Source organism: Malaclemys terrapin, chromosome 3 (genome assembly GCF_027887155.1).
Source record: "Malaclemys terrapin pileata isolate rMalTer1 chromosome 3, rMalTer1.hap1, whole genome shotgun sequence".
Lineage (NCBI taxonomy): Eukaryota > Metazoa > Chordata > Testudines > Emydidae > Malaclemys > Malaclemys terrapin.
Window position 1 is genome coordinate 77,653,534 of NC_071507.1, and position 23,625 is coordinate 77,677,158.

At 44.2% G+C, this 23,625-nt stretch overlaps 1 protein-coding gene across 2 annotated transcripts in view; it reads right to left on the bottom strand.

The window, feature by feature from the left end:
- The window catches only part of SLC35F3 (solute carrier family 35 member F3), a 291,217-nt gene that overhangs the window by 114,054 nt on the left and 153,538 nt on the right, over nt 1-23,625 (bottom strand). The window lies entirely within an intron of this gene.

A 23,625-nucleotide genomic window follows, 5' to 3' on the forward strand; every position in this document is an offset into this window, starting at 1 on the left:
TCCCTCCCGCCGGCTTGGGCAGAAGGGGAGCTGCCCTGGCTCGCTCACTCACCTTTCAGTTCCGCAAGGAAGCGGACCCGCCAGCACAGCCCCCCTTAGCGCCCAGATGCTGTGTGGATAGGCCCCGTGCCCGTGCCTGACTGAGGCGCGGGGGTAGCGGTGGACACTACTTAGGCGTTTCACTCGCCCGGAGCTATGGGAGCCCCCCGGGCCATTGCAGCCTTTCCATGGACGAGCAAGTGATTCTGTCACCTTTGGAGTGGAAGGCTCTTATTTCCCCCCCCCCCGCCCCACTGCAGACTTTGTGACAGCTTATGCGAACGGGCAGGACCAATACATGGAGAGGCAGACACAGCCACACACACGTGCAGGACCAAGACATGAAGGGGACACACTCACACCACTCTGCCCACAGCAACACTGCACCCACTAGCACCTGTTACACTTTTTAGTGGCTGCAGAGCGTGTGAAACTGACTCTCCAGAGACTGACACGATGACAGTTGTATGGATAGTGGCCCTTGTAAGCTTCCCTTCCCGCCTCTGCCAGGGTCTCAGCACCCACCTCAGGAGAGCCCATCCATGATGCCTCTACAGTTACTGCCAACCATTTTAGTGCCAATTGTTGGGGGGCTATTTTATTTTGTTTTAGCACATATCAAATTAGAATGACTACATATTTGATAGGTTTCAGATGGGTAGCGGTGTTAGTCTATGTCAGCGAAATGGCAACTACCATCTTTTCATGTGCTGTGTATTTATATCTGCTACTGTATTTTCCACTCCATGCATCTGATGAAGTGGGTTCTAGCCCATGAAAGCTTATGCCCAAATAAAGTTGTTAATCTCTAAGGTGCCACAAGGACTCCTCGTTGTTTTTGCATATTTGATGCCAACCCCAGGTATCTGGCAGCTTTGGGCTCATTTTTAAACCTGTCTTGGGGGAAACTATTGTAGGGTTCTCACTGAGCTGGGAGCCAGCATCTAAATCGTATTATGCTTCCTGGAATAGAAATCCACCATCCCTCCCCTCCCCACTCAGTTTTTCCAGTCAGGCCCTTTCAGAGGTCCAGAGAGGCCTGGGCCACTTCCAGCTTTTGAGGCCCCTAGCCATAATAAAAATAAAAAATGATGACACATGAAAACAAAATAAGGCACCAGAGAAAGAGTGAAACATAATTTGAATATTTTTTTATTTAACAAATGTTTGTCTAGCCTTTTTCTGTGCAAATGCACTAATTATTGAGGAAAAATCTAGCTTTCGTGCAATATCACAGTTAATATTGAGCATGGCAAGCCCATTCAAATGCTCTTGTCCCATAGTTGAATGGTGATAGTTCTTTACCTGCTTCAACATGTTGAAGGTGTGTTCACCTGAAGCCACTGATGCAGGAAAACTGACAAAAATATGCAATACAACTGTGATATTAGGAAACACCCCAGAGAGTCCAAGTTTGAGTATTTCTTGAAGCAATTCCTTTGGCTTGCAATCCAATTTAAAGTTCGTGGAATATATTCGTTTGAGGAAGATGACCTCATCACTGTGATCTTTTGAGATTTCTTTGTTGTATCGTTGCTGAAATTGTTCAGCTGCAGAAAGTAGATCTTCATTACTCAGTTTGTTGAACTGCCAAAGAAACCCCAAAAGGGTACAAATTAGTCGCAGTGACTCATATCGATGTGTAAGACCTGATTGAATAGAGTCAATGATGACATGGAAGACATTGACCAGCATCCGATTCAGTAGGTAAGTTGCAATTGGTGGAGAACTCAGATGAAAGGCCAATTGTGACGGGTTAGATCACAGAAACCCCCTGGGGGTTGCCACCTGATGTGCCAAGACTACTTCTGCCCCTGCTTTCCTGCCCCGTCAGCTTAGGACTTCAGTGCCCTGCCTGGTTTGAACCAGACTTGCTAGCCTGCTGCAAACCCAGACCCAGGTCTGAATCACATCCCCTAACAGCTGCAGGTTTACCTGAAAGCAGCTAGCAGGGGTGTTCTTGTCTTTAACACTCAGATGCCCAACTCCCAATGGGGTCTAAACCCAAATAAATCTGTTTTACCCTGTATAAAGCTTATGCAGGGTAAACTTATAAATTGTTCGCCCTCTATAACACTGATAGAGAGATATGCACAGCTATTTGCCCACCCCGGTATTAACACATAATCTGGGTTAATTAATAAATAAAAAAAGTGATTTTATTAAATACGGAAAGTAGGATTTAAGTGGTTCCAAGTAGTGACAGACAGAACAAAGTGAATTACCAAGTAAAATAAAACAAAACATGCCAGTCTATGTCTAATACAGTAAGAAACTGAATACAGATAAGATCCTCACCAGTTCCAGAATGCTTCCTTTTACAGATTAATCTTTTAGCCTGGGTCCAGCAATCACTCACACCTCTTGCAGTCACTGTCCTTTGTTCCAGTTTCTTTCAGGTATCTTTAGGGGTGGAGAGACTCTCTCTTTAGCCAGCTGAAGACAAAATGGAGGGGTCTCCTACAGGCTTAAATAGACTTTCTCTTGTGGGTGGAGACCCCCTCCTCTCTCCTATGCAAAGTCCAGCTCCAAGATGGAGTTCTGGAGTCACCTGGGCAAGTCACATGTCCATGCATGACTCACAGTTTTTACAGGCAGAAGCCATTGCCCACAAGGTATCTTGAATGTCTCCAGGAAGGACTTATGTGGATTTGAGCATTCCAAGCACAGTCAAGGTTTAGTGTGTGGTTTCCACAGCTGGAGAAAATACAGTTTGAATTATGCTCAAGCAGAACTGTTTGTACACTTTTGTACTTCCCAGCCATATTAGATCCGTTGTCATAGGCTTTGCCAATGCAGACTTGAAAATCTAACTTAAAACCTTCTAGAATTGCTAGTACTCAAGCACCAATTTCTTTTCCACTTTTTCCTCATGAAATCAAACAAAATAAACCTTTCTTCAATTGAAAATTTTGAGCTGTCTACAATCTGAACATATCGAATAACCATAGTAGTCTGTTCCTTGTGAGAACAATCTGGAGTGGCACCAACGATGATTGAAAAATACTTGGCATTTTGAATCTCATCAAGAATTGTTTGTACAAATGACCCACATAGCTCAATAAACTCATTTTGTATGCATGTGGAGAGATAATGAACTTGTATGCACTTTTGACTCTCTTGTGATTCTCAAACACATTTAACATGCTCTGATAAAAGTGGGTCATATTTACTGAGGAGCTCAACTATGCCTAGAAAGTTTCCATTTGCACGATCACCAATACGTTGACTGGAACCAAAGAAAGCCAATCTCCGCTGAGAAAGAAAAAGGATGACATTCAGGATTCACTCAAGAAGTTTTTTTTTCTAGTTATTAGTTTTTGTAGAGAGTTCAGTCAAGAGTAAATTCTCAACTGAACTTTCAGCTGATGCTGCCCTACTGGCTGATTTCCATGCAACATAGTTGTCTTTGTGTGATGTTGAACTCTCATGTGATGGTATTTGGTTTTTCAACTTCCTCCAACCTCTGCTGATGCTCCATCCTGATTGATCAGAGAGAACTGATGCATTTGCAGCACTTTTGTTCAAAATGAAGCAGGGTGCACAGTACAGAGATTGTTTTTCCGTACTCCAGCATAACCAGTCTCTTAGGCAGGTCTCACCATTTGGAAGAATTTTTGTCAGCAGACAAGTAGGGAAAGCATGATTATCAGCATCCCGTGGAATGTTACTTGGAATTTCAAAATAACTAATTTAAAGAAAAGATTGCATTTGGGCAGTATTGCTCTTGTCAATAATTCCAATGTCAGTCATAGTCAAACCTGCAGTACTCATGAATTGCTCTTGCTGCGTAAGATCTACATCTTCATGTTGCTGTTGAGTTTCTTGATCGTACACAGGATCTTCTGCTGCATCAATTATGGTTGGCACATCTCCTTCTTGAATACTGTCCTCATGTTCAGAGACTGACACTGAATATATCACCTGTTGCAGTTGCAGGGTTTTCATTATCTGTAGCATTGTTTGTTGGGTAAGGTGTGTTTTCCAGTGGTTTGAGAAATGAAGTTATTGGCTTTGAGCTCTTAGCTGCTGCTTTACTCAGGGCAGGTCTTCACTACGGGGGGGGGGGGCGATTTAAGATACGCAAATTCGACATATCGGAGCCGACTTACCCCGCTGTGAGGACGGCGGCAAAATTGACCTCCGCGGCTCCCCGTCAACAGTGCTTACTCCCACCTCCGCTGGTGGAGTAAGAGCGTCGATTCGGGGATCGATTGTCGCGTCCCGACGAGACGCGATAATTCGATCCCCGAGAGATCGATTTCTACCCGCTGATTCAGGCAGGTAGTGTAGACCTAGCTTAGGTTGTTTTTGCCGTCTCTTGCTTGCAGCACTTTCAAATCTCCTCTTCATAGTGATCTATCTGGTCAATATGTCACCTATCCACACTTGAAATATTCTGCTGTAAATAAGTAGCTTATCTACACTTGAAATCTTCTACTGTAAACATGCACACAAATGCTGAATGGTACACAAATGCTGAAAAGACTTCAAATGACGAATACTAATTAAGAACACAAAATGAAACTGTCAGACAGGTTATTATCCTTATCACTGAATGAAAACTCAGGCACACAAGGTATAATATAACAGGCTGAGCTGAAGACAAAGGGATGACATATATATAGTAAACATAGACACGGATACAGACAGAGGGATAATGTCCAAAAATTTCAAACGAGTGTCCTCACGAAACTCATTGTACAAGATTGTCCTCACAAATTTTCACCTTGAATCTGAGCCTATAGACTACGAAAGACTACGATGATTACTAAGCTACCAAGCTAGGGCTCAACAAACCAACCAGTCATCTATTTTAGCTACCATATGAAGATAATAATGAGGAATTCTCACACAAATAATTCCTTAGTCAACTAGACGTAAAACTATAAAGACACTAAAATATAACAATTTTCTACCTTTCAATACGCACTTGATCCAGCACCAGTCACTGGCAGTGGTTTGTTTATATAATCAGCTCATCTGAGAGGACATGTTCATCATGGTCTAATCTTGTGCCATCAGAACCGATATATTTTTATTAATATTTATGAACATCTTTAACTCTTTAATATGACAAAATCTATATCAGTTAACAAAAAAAATTATGCCTTTTACCAAATTACATCTCTTATTTGCTTAAATTTGCAGCTCTAAGCTGAGAGTGTGTATCACATTTTGGTCCGATAGGGATGCGCATAAAAACAAGTTGCAAAACTTATCAAATGCCAAAAAATTAACAAGTGTGTAAATTTCAGGCCTCCTTTGAGCTTGAGATCCAGGCCAAATGGCCCTTCTAGCCCCCACTCTGGTTGGCCCTGTTTCCAGACCTTCTCAGTGCCCAAGGGGAAAGTAGGTGAAGTCACCCGCTGCCTGAGAGAAGGTGGACTGTAGAAACACTGTGGAGACTTGTGGGTCCCACAACTGAATAGTCATGGAGAACAAATTACCTTCATCCCTAAAAGTGGAGTCTCCCAGTCAGAGTTGAGGCATATTGGCAGGGCAGCGTGGGGAAGCTTGCACTGCCTGTGCTGTATCTATTCTTTAGGTAGAGGACTTCAGGCTCCTGGGTTGTCAAGCTAGCACCTTTCATAGGAATCACCAAGTCGAACACCCTGTCTCTGACAGTGACCAACCCTAGATGCTTCAGAAGAAAGGGTAAAACTGAGTGATATAAATACTGAAATAGATAAAATAGATAAAATTGATAGATAACTTTCCAATTAACCTGCCCGGTGACTGGCTTTTGTCCTGGAGCATGAGAGATGATTTCCCCTTTTTTTTGTTTTGTTTATACTGTGCCTAGCACAATGGGGTGCCTATGACTGGAGCTCCTAGGTACTAAGGTAATACCAATAAGTAAAGAATAATGTAAATACATATCTAATATTTTTGATCTTACTAAACTCTTGGCTTCAGTGATATCTGGTGGTACTGAGTTCCACAGGTTAATTATGGGTTATGTAAAAAAGCTATTTTTATCAGTTTGTTGCTTTCCAAATTCATTGGCTGTTCCCTTGTTTTATGAGAAAGAGTAAGTAGAAACACCTTATTTATCTTCTCTAAACTGCTAATTATTTTATTTACCCATATTATTCCCGTCTTATTTCTTCTCTAAACTAACTAGGCCTGATATTTTTACTCTCTCCTCATATGGAAGTGTTCCCCTTATCTCCAAGAACTTTGATTGCTCTTTTCTGCACCATTCTACTCCTGCTATGCCCTTTCTGAGATGATGTGACCAGACTTAGGCTGTGTCTACACTAGAGAGCTTACAGTGATACAGCTAGACCAATGCAGCTGCACCGCTGTAAGATCTCCTGTGTAGCCACTCTACGTCAACGGGCTCTCCCGTCAACATAATTAAACCACTCCAACAAGTGGTGTAGCGTAGCTATGTCAGTGGGAGAGTGTCTCCCGCCAACATAGCACTGTCCACACCAGCGCTTCTGCCAGTGTAACTTATGTCGCTCACTGGTGTGTTTTTTCACACCCTTGAGCAACATAAGTTATACCGACAAAAGCGCTAGCGAAGACATAGTCTTAGGCAAACTATTCAGGATCAGGCTGCACAACTTATTTATATAATGGCATTATAATACCTGCAGGAACATTCTCTATCCCTTTCTTTATACAGACTAATAACTCATCTGCTTTTTTGAACACAGCTATGGATTAAACTGAGCACTAACTTCACCACACACACATACACAATTAAAGGGGAAAAAAGATGATGACTGATAATTGGAGGTCCCTCGTATGCATTAACTTTTTCCAATATTTTTTCAAAAAAGTTTTTAATACACTTACTAACAACATATGGCAGATTTACCCCTCAGTGTGCATGTGGAAGTCCCACTGGTATCAAAAGGATTTTATGTAAGGAGGATAGGCTCTAACTGGTGAATATGGAACTACTGTAGGCTCTTTCATATAAGTATGTATAGCTACTGTCAAAGGGCCAGATCCTGCCTGGTGGTGAGTGTGTCCTGGAAAATGCTGAGTACCTTTTATTTCCACTCACTTCACTGAGACCTGAGAGCACTTGGGCACCTACCTTTGAGTATAGGGTCCTAAATATCTTTGAGGATCTGGGCTTTGCACCATGTAGGATCAGGTTCAAAGGGTGTAATTATGAGAGGTGCCTGCAACTGGAGCTGCTGGTAATCAGCATTGCTCAAGATTTGGGCAAAATAAAATTAGAGTAAATTGCAAATAAAACCAGGCAGCTATTGATATTCCATAAACACCCCAAGGTATAGTATGCAAACACTAGCCTTTTAAAGGAATGTGTGGTAAACTCTAACAAATGTTTAAAAAATGCCTCATGTTCCTGCAGACAAGTCAAATACTACGTGCTCTTTTATATTCAGAGGCCAATTGTTTCTGCAGGCTACAGCCAGAAAGTGTTATTTCGGAAAGATCTCATCTGATGGGTTGTAGATTAATGAAGCATAAAGATTTTGGTTCATATGTCCTATGTCTCTGCAGCAAGGGTCATTGTGATGAGCTTTATCAAAGAAAATGTTAGGGTCCTTTTCAAATGATTGTCCAGGAGAGCATTGGCCTGGTGAGCTCTAAGACTGAAGAGTCTAATATGATCCAAATGAAAAAGCTTTGCTTTCATATTTCAATCCTTACTGGTTGGATCAGACAACACTTTCTGTTCAGTTTCCCGTGATTTTAGAGCTCACAGACATATAGAGTTGTTTTAAAGTATGTTGAGAATAGGGTGACCAGATGTCCCGATTTTATAGGAACAGTCCCGATTTTTGGTTCTTTTTCTTATATAGGTTCCTATTGCCCCCCACACCCATACAGATTTTTCACATTTGCTGTCTGGTCACCCTAGTTGAGAACCATGGGTCCATTTTCTACCACTGGGCAGGTTTATCCTGGAACCTGGTTGGCTTCGGTGCACTGAAAGAAATTGCATCAAAAGAGGCAATTCTAACCTTGCATGGTGCTCTCAGTAAGTATTTTGTTCTCCTACAGTGAAGTTATCTGAGGTTCTCAAGACACTTTACAAAACATTAATTAGTTTTCACAACACCTCAGCGAGAAAGGTAAATATCTTTTTCTGTCCACAACTTGTCTATGACCAGATTACAGTTTCAAGTTTATAGCTCAGTGGTTTGAGCATTGGCCTGCTAAACTCAGGGTTGTGAGTTCAATCCTTGAGGGGGCCATTTAGGGAACAGGGGTAAAAATCTGTCTGGGGATTGGTCCTGCTTTGAGCAGGGGGTTGGACTAGATGACCTCCTGAGGTCCCTTCCAACCCTGATATTCTATGATTTGCTCAATAACACTGGTCTACAATTTTTGAGAAGTCGTCTGCTTCAGAGATAAAATGTGCTATTTATTATGTATTTTGATGTGCTGAATTCAATATGACAATTAAAACAACTGATTGGCCACTGTTTCTAAGTTATTTAAGTTTTTACATTTTATATCTATGTATATTGTGTAGATAGTAGAGTTTTAATCATAAATTGTAAACCAAGGTCTTTTCATGTGTTTATGGTTGCTTTACATGATAATATTTCACCTGTCCTGTTTATGTAACACTGTAAAAATCAGCAAAAGGGTTATATAAATAAAATTTATTATGAAACAAAAGGCAAAAAACTATTCTGTACATAGTTTAGTCCTATTCAGTGTCTACTCGGCGCTTCTTGGCTTGTCTCTTGTATTCATTAAATGGAGCATCTCTTGTCACTGTCCAGCAATAGTCTGCAAGCATTGATGGGCTCCATTTGCCCTGATAGCGTTTCTCCATTGTTGCAATGTCCTGGTGAAATCGCTCGCCGTGCTCGTCACTCACTGCTCCACAGTTCGGTGGAAAAAAATCTAGATGACAGTGCAAAAAATGTATCTTTAGTGACATATTGCAACCAAGGCTTTTGTATGCCTTGAGGAGGTTTTCCACCAACAACCTGTAGTTGTCTGCCTTGTTGTTTCCGAGAAAATTTATTGCCACTAACTGGAAGGCTTTCCATGCTGTCTTTTCCTAGCCACGCAGTGCATGGTCAAATGCATCATTTTGAAGAAGTTCATGAATCTGAGGACCAACAAAGACACCTTCCTTTATCTTAGCTTCACCTAACCTTGGAAATTTTCCACGGAGGTACTTGAAAGCTGCTTGTGTTTTGTCAATGGCCTTGGCAAAGTTCTTCATCAGGCCCAGCTTGGTGTGTAAGGGTGGTAACAAAATCTTCCTTGATTCAACAAGTGGTGAATGCTGAACACTTTTCCTCCCAGGCTCCAATGACTGTCGGAGTGGCCAATCTTTCTTGATGTAGTGGGAATCTCTTGCACGACTATCCCATTCGCAGAGAAAACAGCAGTACTTTGTGTATCCAGTCTGCAGACCAAGCAAGAGAGCAACAACCTTCAAATTGCCACAAAGCTGCCACTGATGTTGGTCATAGTTTATGCACCTCAAAAGTTGTTTCATGTTGTCATAGGTTTCCTTCATATGGACTGCATGACCAACTGGAATTGATGGCAAAACATTGCCATTATGCAGTAAAACAGCTTTAAGACTCGTCTTCGATGAATCAATGAACAGACTCCACTCATCTGGATCGTGAACGATGTTGAGGGCTGCCATCACACCATCGATGTTGTTGCAGGCTACAAGATCACCTTCCATGAAAAAGAATGGGACAAGATCCTTTTGACGGTCACGGAACATGGAAACCCTAACATCACCTGCCAGGAGATTCCACTGCTGTAGTCTGGAGCCCAACAGCTCTGCCTTACTCTTGGATAGTTCCAAATCCCTGACAAGGTCATTCAGTTCACCTTGTGTTATGAGGTGTGGTTCAGAGGAGGAGGATGGGAGAAAATGTGGGTCCTGTGACATTGATGGTTCAGGACCAGAAGTTTCATCCTCATCCTCTTCCTCATCTGACTCAAGTGAGAATGATTCTGGTGCATCAGGAACCAGCAGTCCTTCTCCGTGGGGTACTGGGCGTATAGCTGATGGAATGTTTGGATAATGCACAGCCCACTTTTTTTTCTTTGACACACCTTTCCCAACTGGAGGCACCATGCAGAAGTAACAGTTGCTGGTATGATCTGTTGGCTCTCTCCAAATCATTGGCACTGCATTCATATCATGTATGACGCAATACCAGCTTCAGATTGCATCATTCATTGTTTTGCCTAAAAAACAAGTACTGTCCAAACCCAGTCCTAGATTTATTCATAGATCCAGTCAAAGATGTATTTTAGTCATTTCTGGTTTAAATTGAGATCCCTTCCCTTTATAACTCACTTATCCTCCGCCATTCCCAAGTCAAGGGTCGTATATACTGACCCAATAGCATATCTTGAAAACTAGAGCCAATCAACAATTTTAAGCATCATTTTCATTCTCAGTGACCCAGAGTTAGTAAAGTTTGACTACATTTATTTCAGAAGCATTTTGGCTGTAGAGCAGTGTAATCTCTAGATAATTCTCAGTCTGTAGCTTGTTTGTGAGCAGTTGGTTGTATTTAAAAAATTGAGCTTTTTTTTGTGTGTGGTTATTTGGAATGTTTTTATTTCTAACTCGATACACCTACTACCTGTTAGAAGCCTGTTTCATGTGCAAATGCTGGTAATGCTGGTAATTTTGAATATGAAGTTTGCTCTGCAAATGTGCTGCAAAATTCACTCCAAATGTGCTGTGTTGGTGAAAACTCACCAGTAATATAGTTTGCGAGTCTTTTATATTCACAGGACTCTAACACAAAAGAATCAAGAGTCTAGTCAATGCAAATTCAGTAAGAAGTTTTATACTCAGTCAGTTTTAGTTTTATTTTGCAATATTTACCTCATTGTAATGACAATATCTTTCTGATCTTTGCCTTCCCAACATCCATTAGCACTACAGTAACTGTGAAGGAACTTTGTTAGTTATATGTCTTCTGTCATTTCACTGGTGTCCACAGAGCTGGATATCAGATGAAAAAGGAAGTCATGGCAACTGAATGAAATCTGGTTCCAGTTGTTTGCCAGACTGTATGAACTTGGAAGAGTTTGATTAATAATTCCTATCCCCAGTGTATTTCAGATTCTCTCACCAATGGAATGGTATAACCCAGTTCTTAGACATGGATATAAAGAGCCCTGGTGGGAATATCTTGCCTGTAGGTTTTTTTCAATTAGCTTTAATGTTTATTGCTTTTGTGAGCAGTAAAGAAAGATCAGCAGGGTGGTGCACTTTACTAAAGTCATAACTTTCTCTCTCAAACAAATTCTGAGTCAGTCACCCACTTTTCTGGCTTGAGAATGCTGCATTTCAAATAACCCTGGTTGCCTCTCCCTCATTTTGTCACACCAATAAAATAAAAAGCTTCTTTAGGTCTTGGACCTTTAACTTTAGATTATGTAAGCTTCATTTTTAGGTTTTGTTTTATGGTGTAGTCAGGCAATATCTATGTTTTATTTCAACTTGCAAATGGGAAAATATCTTGTCACCAGCTATTTTGATTTTTATTAAAAGTGAATTTAGTGTTCCTGAAAAGGTAACAGATTTGAAGACAGGAGCACTAAATTTATACAAAGCACAGGCAACAGTGATGTGTGCTTCACTACATTTCTCTGTCAACGTGCTTCAGATCTAATTAGGCAGAAAAAACATCTCTATGGGTGAAAAGGAAGGTTCAGACTCTAAACTCATTCAGTCTCTGACCTTTCTGCTGAGTTTGCCAATAAGACTGTCCATTAGCACTACAGTAACTGTGAAGGAACTTTTTAGAAGGTGAACAGTCAAGAGGCATGGACAGAGACCATCAACTCATTTTACACAGACCATTTGGTCTGTTCTAACCTATGCTGGATTCAAAAGATTCACAAATGCAATACAGTTCCCTGAAGCCATTGTCTCAGTGGAATCCCATGATTCTCTCACTCTTAGAGTAGGTCTCTGGGCCCTATCCCCATGTGGACCGGCCATGATTTCTCAGCAGGTCCAGTTGGCCTCGGCACCTGCCAGTCTTCCCTTTGGGAACGCTGACCAGTGGTTAATACAGCAACCAGACAACTTCCTTAAAAAGTATTATTTAATTTTAACAGTAAGAACATAGCAAAGCAGAAGAGAAGGATTTTAAAACAACAAAACAGTTTATGCATGTCTGTCTATCTTCCTAAGCTTTCAGGGGGTGGTAAGCCTTAGGAAGGCCCAAATTCTTCAGACTCCCCTTCGTAAGGCCTATCTCTGTGTCAGTGTGATCCCCACAAACAGCCTCTGACAGCTGCCTCCCCTTCTTTCTAGCAAGTCAATTAACCATTTCAAGTTATTTTGGTCTCTGTTCCGGGCCTTAGCAAAACAGCTGTGTAATTGTGGCTGGAGCCAAGGAGCATCATAGCATATTAATAGCTCAGAATTGCTTCTTAATGACCCCCTGCTGTGTTTATTAGGAGGTTACCTATCTAGAGACATTATGTTGCCTTCTTGCTATTGCACTAACTATCCTGCTATTTAACTAAATCAATATATGGATAAAATAAGCATTCCAATAACCCAATATAATGGCAATAACTATCTCAATAACCAGGTCATATACAGAATTCATTAATGATTACAGATCAGTCCCACATCCTTCATAGCTCTCCCAACCCATCACAGACTTCAGTGAAGTTACCCTAGAATTACACAAGTGCAGTGAGTATAATTGGTACCAAAGGCCTAGCATTAATGCGCATCTTAAACTCAGTCTGATGTGCTATTAACAAAAATAATGCTGCCAACATTTACAGTACATTATAAGGATCCTTATTATAACTTCCCAGATGATGAGACTGAGGAAAAAAGAATGATGTTTCAGTGACAAGTACTTAGCATAAATAATCCACTTTGTCTCCTGTATTCTTAACTTACAGATACCTTTGAAATAGAATGTGTTTTTGAAGAGATAATTTACTACACAGCCGTTGATTTTAGTAGACATGGAAAAGTCATGGCCGATGAATCCCAGAGGGCCAATAGGAAGGATAGAGGAAAGTGGGTACAGAGGGAAAGTGTACGATCTCATCTGAATCACCCTTTTGCACCTCTACACTTTTAGCAGCTGATTGTGATATGGCACGAAGCCTCTCCTTCCCCTCGTCCCCTGCACAGGGTAATACAATATTTGTGCAGGCAGCACATAGCTGTTATGTGGGAGCAGGAAGATGCAGTTATAAATAGTAGCTAGCCCAAAATGAAGCAGTGGAAAATACTACAACCTTGCTATTAGATTCATCCACAAATTGTTAGTCAGTGCTTAGGGGAAATGAGTATTCTCTTAAATGATGCTGTTGCATGCTGCAAACATGCGGACATCAGCTCAACTACACAGATGCAGACTTTCTGTATAGCACAGACCACCAATACCAGCACCTGCACACTAAACACAAGTAAAATAAGACCAAAGTATTACAGCCCATAGGAGACTAGAGTATTATGTGGCACAGGGAGAGAATAGGAGGGACCAAGATGTGCCAGTGTCCGAAGCCCCTGCAATAGCAGGGAAATGATTAAGTGAGATATACCCAGAAAATCCTGGCAGAAGATGGTGCAGAAGATGGTGAAAACAGCCCCACAGCCACTGCGAATCAAACCTGTGAGAAAGTTCCTTCCCAGCTCTACACATGGCAATCAGATAAACTCGGAGCGTATGAGAAAGAACCAGCCAGCCAAGCACCTGACAGAGAAAGAATGATCAGTGCCCCTCAGATCCCTGTCCTTCCCTGTCCCAAGTCCCATCTTCAGCTATGGTAATCCTTGGTGTTTCAGATGAAAGAGATAAAAAACCCTGCTGGAATAGATTGGCGGGTGGAGGTGGGGATGGGGGAATCCCTTCCTGATCCCTGCTGTGGTCACCTGAAATGCTGAAGCATGAGCTTTGGGAACATAAGATATAAACCAGAAGTGAGCCCCAGGGCTGTTGATGATCCTTGTCCCCTTTCATCACATGCAACCCCCCTCCCCATACAATTGCACTCATAAATTTGTCCAAAAAAAGAAGAACAGGAGTACTTGTGGCACCTTAGGGTATGTCTACACTACGAAATTAGTTCGAATTTATAGAAGCCGGTTTTATTGAAATCGGTTGTATACAGCCGATTGTGTATGTCCACACAATAAAATGCTCTAGGTGCTCTAGTCGGCAGACCGCGTCCACAGTACGAGGCTAGCGTCGACTTCCGGAGCATTGCACTATGGGTAGCTATCCCACAGCTATCCCACAGTTCCCGCAGTCTCCGCCGCCCCTTGGAATTCTGGGTTGAGATCCCAATGCCCGGATGATGCAAAACAGTGTCGCGGGCGGTTCTGGGTACATGTCGTCAGGCCCCTCCCTCCCCCGTCACAGCAACGGCAGACAATAGATTCGCGCCTTTTTACCTGGGTTACCTGGGTTACCTGTGCAGACAACATGGAGCCCGCTCAGCACAGCTGAGCTCACCGTCACCATATGTCCTCTTGGTGCCGGCAGACGTGGGACTGCATTGCTACACAGCAGCAGCTGCTAACTGCCTTTTGGCGGTAGACGGTGCAGTAGACTGGTAGCCTTCATCGGCGATCTGGGTGCTGGCAGCCGTGGGGCTTGCCTTTTGGCAGTAAATGGTGTATTATGACTGTTAGCCGGCCTATTACAAGTCGGGTCATCGCACATTAGCAGAGTCTTCCCTGAGCAGCAGCTCGTGCAATAGGCCTGAAGACCATCGTCATACACCGCCCCGTATTTGCTGCCAAGCACCCAGAAAGATGCCGAGGGCTATCAGTCACGCTGCACCGTCGTCTTAAGATGTAAAAAATAGATTTTCTCTGTATTCATTTGCTTCCCCCTCCCTCCGTCAAATCAACGGCCTGCTAAACCCAGGGTTTTCAGTTTAATCTTTGGGGGGGACCAGTCTGTGACAGTTGTTTGTGTCTCTCCCTGATGCACAGCCACCGTTCTTTATTTTAATTCCCTGTGCCTGTACGCCATGTCGTCACTCGGCCCCCCTCCCTCCTTCCCCTAGGCCGTCAGATACTACGTTTGCGCCACAGCTCGAGCCGAGAAGCGGTTCGCGCCTTTTCTTTGAATTCTGGGTTGAGATCCCAATGCCCGGATGATGCAAAACAGTGTCGCGGGCGGTTCTGGGTACATGTCGTCAGGCCCCTCCCTCCCCCGTCACAGCAATGGCAGACAATAGATTCGCGCCTTTTTACCTGGGTTACCTGGGTTACCTGTGCAGACAACATGGAGCCCGCTCAGCACAGCTGAGCTCACCGTCACCATATGTCCTCTGGGTGCCGGCAGACGTGGGACTGCATTGCTACACAGCAGCAGCTGCTAACTGCCTTTTGGCGGTAGACGGTGTAGCATGAGTGATAGCCGTGGGGCTGGCAGCCGTAGGGCTGCATTGCACCAGCCCCTTCCAGGCGATGGTATATTATGACTGGTACCCGTCGTCGTCGTACTGGAGTGGCTGTCAATCATGGCCACCTGGGCAGACATGCTACTGTCTCGATGATGACGGTTACCAGTCATAATATACTATTTTCTGCCAATTGCCCAATATTGTCTGCTAAGCACCCAGAAGAGGCCGAGGGCGATGCTGGCGGACGTGGGGCTGGCAGACGTGGGGCTGCATTGCTACACAGCAGCAGCCCCTTGCCTTTTGGCAGATGATGGTATATTATGATTGGTACCCATCATCATCGTACTGGTATGGCTGTCACTCATGCTGCAGCGTCGGCTGCCACCTTAAGATGTAAAAAATAGATTTGTTCTGTGTTCATTTGCTTCCCCTTCCTCCGTGAAATCAACGGCCTGCTAAGCCCAGGGTTTCCAGTTTAATCTTTGGGGGGACCATTCTGTGTGACAGTTGTTTGTGTTTCTCCCTGTTCCTGTACCTGTACACCATGTCGTCACTCGGCCCTCCCTCCCTCCCTCCCGCCCTCCTTCTCCTGGTCCATCAGATACTACTTTCGCGCCTTTTTTCTGACCAGGCGCCATAGCTAGCACTGGGATCATGGAGCCCGCTCAGATCACCGCGGCAATTATGAGCACTATGAACACCACGCGCATTGTCCTGGAGTATATGCAGAGCCAGAACATGCCAAGGCGAAACCCGGACCAGGCGAGGAGGCGATTGCAGCACGGCGACGAGAGTGATGAGGAAATTGACATGGCCATAGACCTCTCACAAGGCACAGGCCCCAGAAATGTGGAAATCATGGTGTCACTGGACACGGACACGGACACAGAATTCAGTGAAACCACAGGCCCCGGTGCTTTGGAGATCATGTTGTTAATGGGGCAGATTCTATCCATGGAATGCCGATTCTGGGCCCGGGAAACAAGCACAGACTGGTGGGATCGCATCGTGCTGCAGGTATGGGACGATTCCCAGTGGCTGCGAAACTTTCGCATGCGTAAGGCCACTTTCATGGAACTTTGTGACTTGCTTTCCCCTGCCCTGAAGCGCCAGAATACCAAGATGAGAGCAGCCCTCACAGCTGAGAAGCGAGTGGCGATAGCCCTGTGGAAGCTTGCAACGCCAGACAGCTACCGGTCAGTCGGGAATCAATTTGGAGTGGGCAAATCTACGGTGGGGGCTGCTGTGATCCAATTTGCCAGGGCAATGAAAGACCTGGTGATATCAAGGGTAGTGACTCTGGGCAACGTGCAGTCAATAGTGGATGGTTTTGCTGAAATGGGATTCCCAAACTGTGGCGGGGCCATAGACGGAACCCATATCCCTATCTTGTCACCGGAGCACCAAGCCACCGACTACGTAAACCGCAAGGGGTACTTTTCAATGCTGCTGCAAGCCCTGGTGGATCACAAGGGACGTTTCACCAACATCAACGTGGGATGGCCGGGAAAGGTACATGATGCTCGCGTCTTCAGGAACTCTGCTCTGTTTCGAAAGCTGGAGGAAGGGACTTTCTTCCCGGACCAGAAAGTGACCATTGGGGATGTTGAAATGCCTATCGTGATCCTTGGGGACCCAGCCTACCCCTTAATGCCATGGCTCATGAAGCCGTACACAGGCAGCCTGGACAGGAGTCAGGACCTGTTCAACTACAGGCTGAGCAAGTGCCGAATGGTGGTGGAATGTGCATTTGGACGTTTAAAAGCGCGCTGGCGCAGCTTACTGACTCGCTCAGACCTCAGCGAAAAGAATATCCCTATTGTTATTGCTGCTTGCTGTGCGCTCCACAATATCTGTGAGAGTAAGGGGGAGACCTTTATGGCGGGGTGGGAGGTTGAGGCAACTCGCCTGGCCGCTGATTACGCGCAACCAGACACCAGGGCGGTTAGAGGAGCACAGCAGGGCGCGGTGCGCATCAGAGAAGCTTTGAAAATGAGTTTTGTGACTGGCCAGGCTACTGTGTGAAACTTCTGTTTGTTTCTCCTTGATGAACCCTCCAACCCCCCCCCCCCCGACCCGGTTCACTCTACTTCCCTGTAAACCAACCACCCCACCCCACCCTCCCCTCCCCCTTGCAGAGGCAATAAAGTCATTGTTTTTTCACATTCATGCATTCTTTATTAGTTCCTTACAGAGGTAGGGGGATAATTGCCAAGGTAGCCTGGGATGGGTGGGGGAGGAGGGATGGAAAAGGACACACTGCATTTTAAAACTTTAACTCTTATTGAAGGCCAGCCTTCTGATGCTTTGGCGATCATCTGGGGTGGAGTGACTGGGTGGACGGAGGCCCCCCCACCGTGTTCTTGGGCGTCTGGGTGAGGAGGCTATGGAACTTGGGGAGGAGGGCTGTTGGTTACACAGGGGCTGTAGCGGCGGTCTCTGCTCCTGCTGCCTTTCCTGCAACTCAACCATACGCTCGAGCATATCACTTTGATGCTCCAGCAGACGGAGCATTGCCTCTTGCCGTCTGTCTGCAAGCTGACGCCACCTATCGTCTTCAGCCCGCCACTTGCTCTGTTCTTCCCGCGATTCAGCCCGCCACCTCTCCTCTCGTTCATATTGGGCTTTTCTCATCTCCGTCATTGACTGCCTCCACGCATTCTGCTGTGCTCTATCAGCCTGGGCGGACATCTGCAGCTCCGTGAACATCTCGTCCCTCGTCTTACGTTTTCTCTTTCTAATGTTCACGAGCCTCTGCGAAGGAGAAACATTTGCAGCTGGTGGAGGAGAAGGGAGAGGTGGTTAAAAAAGACACATTTTAGGGAACAATGGGTACACTCTTTCATTACAAGGTCGCATATTTCGGCTTGCAGGCAGCCATCGTAGGCCACAGTGTTTTGGCTTTTTTAACCTTCTTAACATGCGGGAAAGGTTGCAAACAGCAGCGCATTTCCCATATCAAGGATGAATTGGGTTGTCCATTTAAAATGGGGTTTCAATGTAAAAGGAGGGGGCTGCGGTTTCCCGGTTAACATGCGGCACAAACACAAGTAAACCACCCCCCCCCCCACACACACACGATTCTCTGGGATGATCACTTCACCCCTCCCACCCACCGCGTGGTTAACAGCGGGGAACATTTCTGGTCAGAAGAGCAGGAACGGGCGCCTCTGAATGTCCCCCTTAATAAAATCACCCCATTTCAACCAGGAGAGCTTTCTGGAGATGTCCCTGGAGGATTTCCGCTCCATCCCCATACACGTTAACAGACTTGCTTGCTTTTTTTTTGTAATGTTTACAAATATTTACAAAGTTACACTCACCAGAGGTCTCCTGTGTGCCCTGAGTGTCTTGGGTGAGTTCGGGGGTTACTGGTTCCAGGTCCAGGGTCACAAACATATCCTGGCTGTTGGGGAAACCGGTTTCTCCGCTTCCTTGCTGCTGTGAGCTACCTACAGTACCTCCATCGTCATCTTCCTCGTTCCCCGAACCGTCTTCCCTGTGTGTTTCTCCAGTGAGAGAGTCATAGCACACGGTTGGGGTAGTGGTGGCTGCACCCCCTAGGATCGCATGCAGCTCCGCGTAGTAGCGGCAAGTTTGCGGCTCTGCCCCGGACCTTCCGTTTGCTTCTCTGGCTTTGTGGTAGGCTTGCCTTAGCTCCTTAATTTTCACGCGGCACTGCTGTGTGTCCCTGTTATGGCCTCGGTCCTTCATGGCCTTGGAGATCTTTTCTAATACTTTTCCATTTCTTTTACTGCTACGGAGTTCAGCTATCACTGCTTCATCTCCCCATATGGCGAGCAGATCTCGTACCTCCCGTTCGGTCCATGCTGGAGCTCTTTTGCGATCCTGGGAGGACTCCATGACGGTTACCTGTGCTGATGAGCTCTGCGTGGTCACCTGTGCTCTTCACGCTGGGCAAACAGGAAATGAAATTCAAACCTTCGCGGGTCTTTTCCTGTCTACCTGGTCAGTGCATCTGAGTTGAGAGCGCTGTCCAGAGCGGTCACAATGAAGCACTGTGGGATAGCTCCCGGAGGCCAATAACATCGAATTCCGTCCACACTACCCCAATTCCGACCCGCAAAGGCCGGTTTTATCGCTAATCCCCTCGTCGGAGGTGGTGTAAAGAAACCGGTTTAAAGGGCCCTTTAATTCGAAAGAAAGGGCCTCGTTGTGTGGACGTGTCCAGGCTTAATTCGGTTTAACGCTGCTAAAGTCGACCTAAACCCGTAGTGTAGACCAGGCCTTAGAGACTAACAAATTTATTAGAGCATAAGCTTTCGTGGACTACAGCCCACTTCTTCGGATGCATACTCTGAAACCTGTCATAAATTTGTCCGTCTCTTTCTTAAAACTAATTAAGTGTTTTGCCCCCACAACTCCTACTGGGAGGTTGTACCAGAACCTCTCCCCTCTGATGGTTAGAAACCTTCTTCTAATTTCCAACCAGAATTTGTTCACGACCAGTTTATACCCTTTTGTTCTTGTGCTAACATTCTCCTTTAGCTTAAATAGTTCTTCACCCTTCATCAGTTGTAGGCATTAAAAAGTAACAATCACACACATGAGCAGTTCTTGCTTTTCATCCAGAAGAGCACAGAGGTTCAGATAGACATTAGCCAGTCCATTATGCCTGACTGAAGTTAGGTGGAACAAAGGAGAGCCCATGTGCCAAACTCTGAGACCCCTTTGCAAAAAGGTATAGAATATTTACATAATGTATAAAAACATTATTTGACTTTTGCTACCGTTTAGGGGACTGTCATCAATATATTCCTGCAATTGCCAGAGATTTGTTTTAATCTACTAGAAATGCAGCAGCATTTGTGGTTTTGGCTATTTTTCTGTTGTTTCTATATGGGGTAGGAGGGAGCAGATATGACAGGCTTTTCCCATCCAATATTAATTAGCTATTGTTAAAATATTTTTCATGTTGTTAATATGTGTGATTTTACTTTTAATATAGTAGGATACACAGATTTTTGGATATGCCCATAGAAGATGAGCCAACCCACTCTATAAATCACCTCTTACTGGAACTATTTGGCAAATTCTTTTCGATAGAAAAGTATGTTTATTTTGTGGCACGAAATATGACTCTGCTTTTCACTGTGCCTGGGGAGGATCATAACATTAACACAAGCAGTGAGACCTGATCCCAAGATAACCCATAGTACATTTTGAAGTATTCTACACATACCGTAATGAGATAGCTACTTATAAAGACTTTTTGTTGCGTATCACTAATCCCTCAGCTTCTATAGTTGGGTTTGTGGATTTAGTTAATGCTTCTGAAGAATGGATCTGGATTGGTAATTAATAGTACAATATGGAAGCCTGTAATAGGCTTACACAAAATGGATGTTGTACATTCTTAGAGCACAGCCTTGCTCCCACTAAAGTTAATGGTAGCTTTGTCTTTGACTTCAATGAGAGCAGTACCCACATATTGTAACCACAAAATACATAAACAAGTGACATGCAAAGTACAGAGCACTAGTTTTATTTTACATTTGGGAACCTAATTGCTATAAAAACATGAAACTGTTAGGAGACAGGGATGGAGGATCAAAGTACATGTGAAAAAATGAAGAAGGGCAACGATATCAGACAAGAGTTTCCAAGGTATAGAAGGAGAGAGAGGAAGACTAGAGACAGCAGCTTAAGGAAATATAAACATTATTTTAGTGAGTTACACAAAGAAACATGTCACAATCAGGAATTACAAGGATATTGGGCCAAATTCAGCAATGCTGAAGCACCCTCCTGTGCTAGCTAACTTCATTGTGACTGGTGGTAGGGAGAGATTCAGGTGAGATCAGAGTCTGCCCTTTCTCCATTGATATTAACTGTTAGCATCTGCTTTCTTTTAGTTGGCGTAACCTCTGCTCCAGTGCACCCACTGATTACCAGTACAATGTGTCTGTCTGTCTTGCAGCATGTATCACTTGGGTTTAAGAACTAATTTTGTTTAAAGAGACTTTTTTCTGGTCTCAAAACAAAGAAAAAGACCTTAGGAGCTAGTCTGATCCTCTCATTTAGCGACCTGGACCAAACTCTCTGGTGCATCCCAGTTGCTTTGGGACATAAAGCAGCCCTAAATCTGGCGGCTCTTGTCACAGGAGAATTCCCTGGATGCCACGTAGCTGATATAGCGGCTCATATGCCACCCACCTTCTGTCTGCTGGTATAGTGGGTGTAAGCCGGGGAAAGAAGGTATGTCTGGAGCTCCCCCCTGCACTGGTGATCCCAAGCTCCTGAAATAGCCCTTGGGAGCCATTTGCAACCAACGTAAATTAGAATCAGGTGAACAATATTCTAATTTATGTCAGGGAGTAGATTGGTGCCTGAATGGCCCCCCCAGGTCAGGGGGGGACACAAAGGTTCCCTACAGCTACCTTTGAGCTCCCCTAGTTCATTAGCCAGAGACCAGGCTCTGTGCCCCTATGTATAATCAAGACCACATTCCTCAGAAAAGTCTTGAATTATGGATCATTCCCACCATGATGGCTGTGTCTCTCTCTCCTCCCTTACTTCTACTAGCCTCAGCCCTGTATTTCTGGTTAAACTTTCCCCATAGCATTGAGAGGGAGAAACAGATTTATGTAGCCACATATTACATCCACTACTTTTCTCTCAAACTGTGCATAAAACATGACTGTTTCAGGGATTTGATGGCATTAAAGATCACTTGAAGTTTGCTCTCAGTTCATAATGTTACTGGAGCTGCTTGATGTAATTATAGTCATGATGCGTGTACAGCCGGGGCAATCCTATTCCTCAGAATATCATAATTCAGGCTAATTCATATAATAGCAACATAAGTTAAATGAAATAATTTAAGTAACCTGCTTTCTTTTAAAAAATAGCTTAAGGTCTTTGATACTCAGTGGTACAACATCAAGTTCTATTTTTTCCCATTCCCAGTATGGTAATAAACATCACACGTGTACACTGTATTGGGGTTAACAGCATACAAACACATTGCAAATCACTTTAAGTACTTCCAGGTAATAAGTAATTGAGCATAAGTAGCTCTTTAGCATACAGCATAGATTTAAAGCTGGCTCAGATACTAGCATTTCTAATGTGTGCGACAAGATTGTTTTGTCTGTGATTGGAGAGCTAAGAAGGTGAACCTCAGGCAAGCAGAGTTCACGCTCTCCTATCACTGGTGAAATGGATGATGGCTCTTTCGGAAAGCACAGTGAATGTGCAACTACTTCACCTAGGTCCAGGTTTAAATGCAAGACCCACCTGTTGCTAAGGCCCTTCCCCAGCAATGGCATCTTTCTAGGTTTAACCCTGTGGATATTCTAGGGGAAGGCAAGAAGGAGGAAACCAACATGCTACTGTGCATTTAGAAATAAGGCAGGCTATCAGAATATTGCTATTTAGGCACACTCAGTGCTGTCAATTGCACTGCTGCACTTAGCACAGTGAAAGGAGCTTTAGAAACACCTTAGAAAGATAGATATGCTCCAGGGTACAAAATTATATGCAGATAATGACAAACCCCTTCTGGATTTCATGAAATCTTCCAAGAGACCTGCCTGCAAAGAGGAGGTGGGAGGGGGGGGGGGAAACTGACCCTTTGCCCTTTTTGGGTTGTTTTAGAAGCATAAAGAAGGCTACAACTTCCATGGTCATTCCATGCACGGGGGGGGGGGGGGGGGGGGGGCTTGCAAGATCAGGCCCTACTGGATATGAGACTCCAAATACAAAAGAAACTAAGACCCTTTAGTGACTAAGGCTGTGACAACATTTTTCCAATCACACATGGGTAAAGACAGTTATTTTTACTGATAGGAAATTCTACATAGTATAGCTTCCAACATTCAACAACAGCAAACACTCATACAGCTGCTATATAAAACAAACTGCCAGAAGGTCAACAGACTATATTGCACAACATTTCTGTGCATTGTTGTCAAACATGTTGAAACCAACATGATGTTGACTCACAACAATGCTCCAGAGGCAGCAGGCAGAGAAACATATTGAACTTATTGTAGATCCATGCTACACCTTGGAGAACAAAGTGAGCACATGACTTACTACCCAGATGAAATTTGCCGATACAAACTGTCTTTGCTGGGACCGATGGAATGGAGTTCAATCCAGGACAGTGTCCAAAAAGGATTCTGAAGCTTCATGTAGCCCAGAGTTGTTTCTTTAATTTAATCTGAAGATGTAAAGAGTTGCTATAAGAAATAAAGAGATGATGGCTTAGGCCAAATTCAG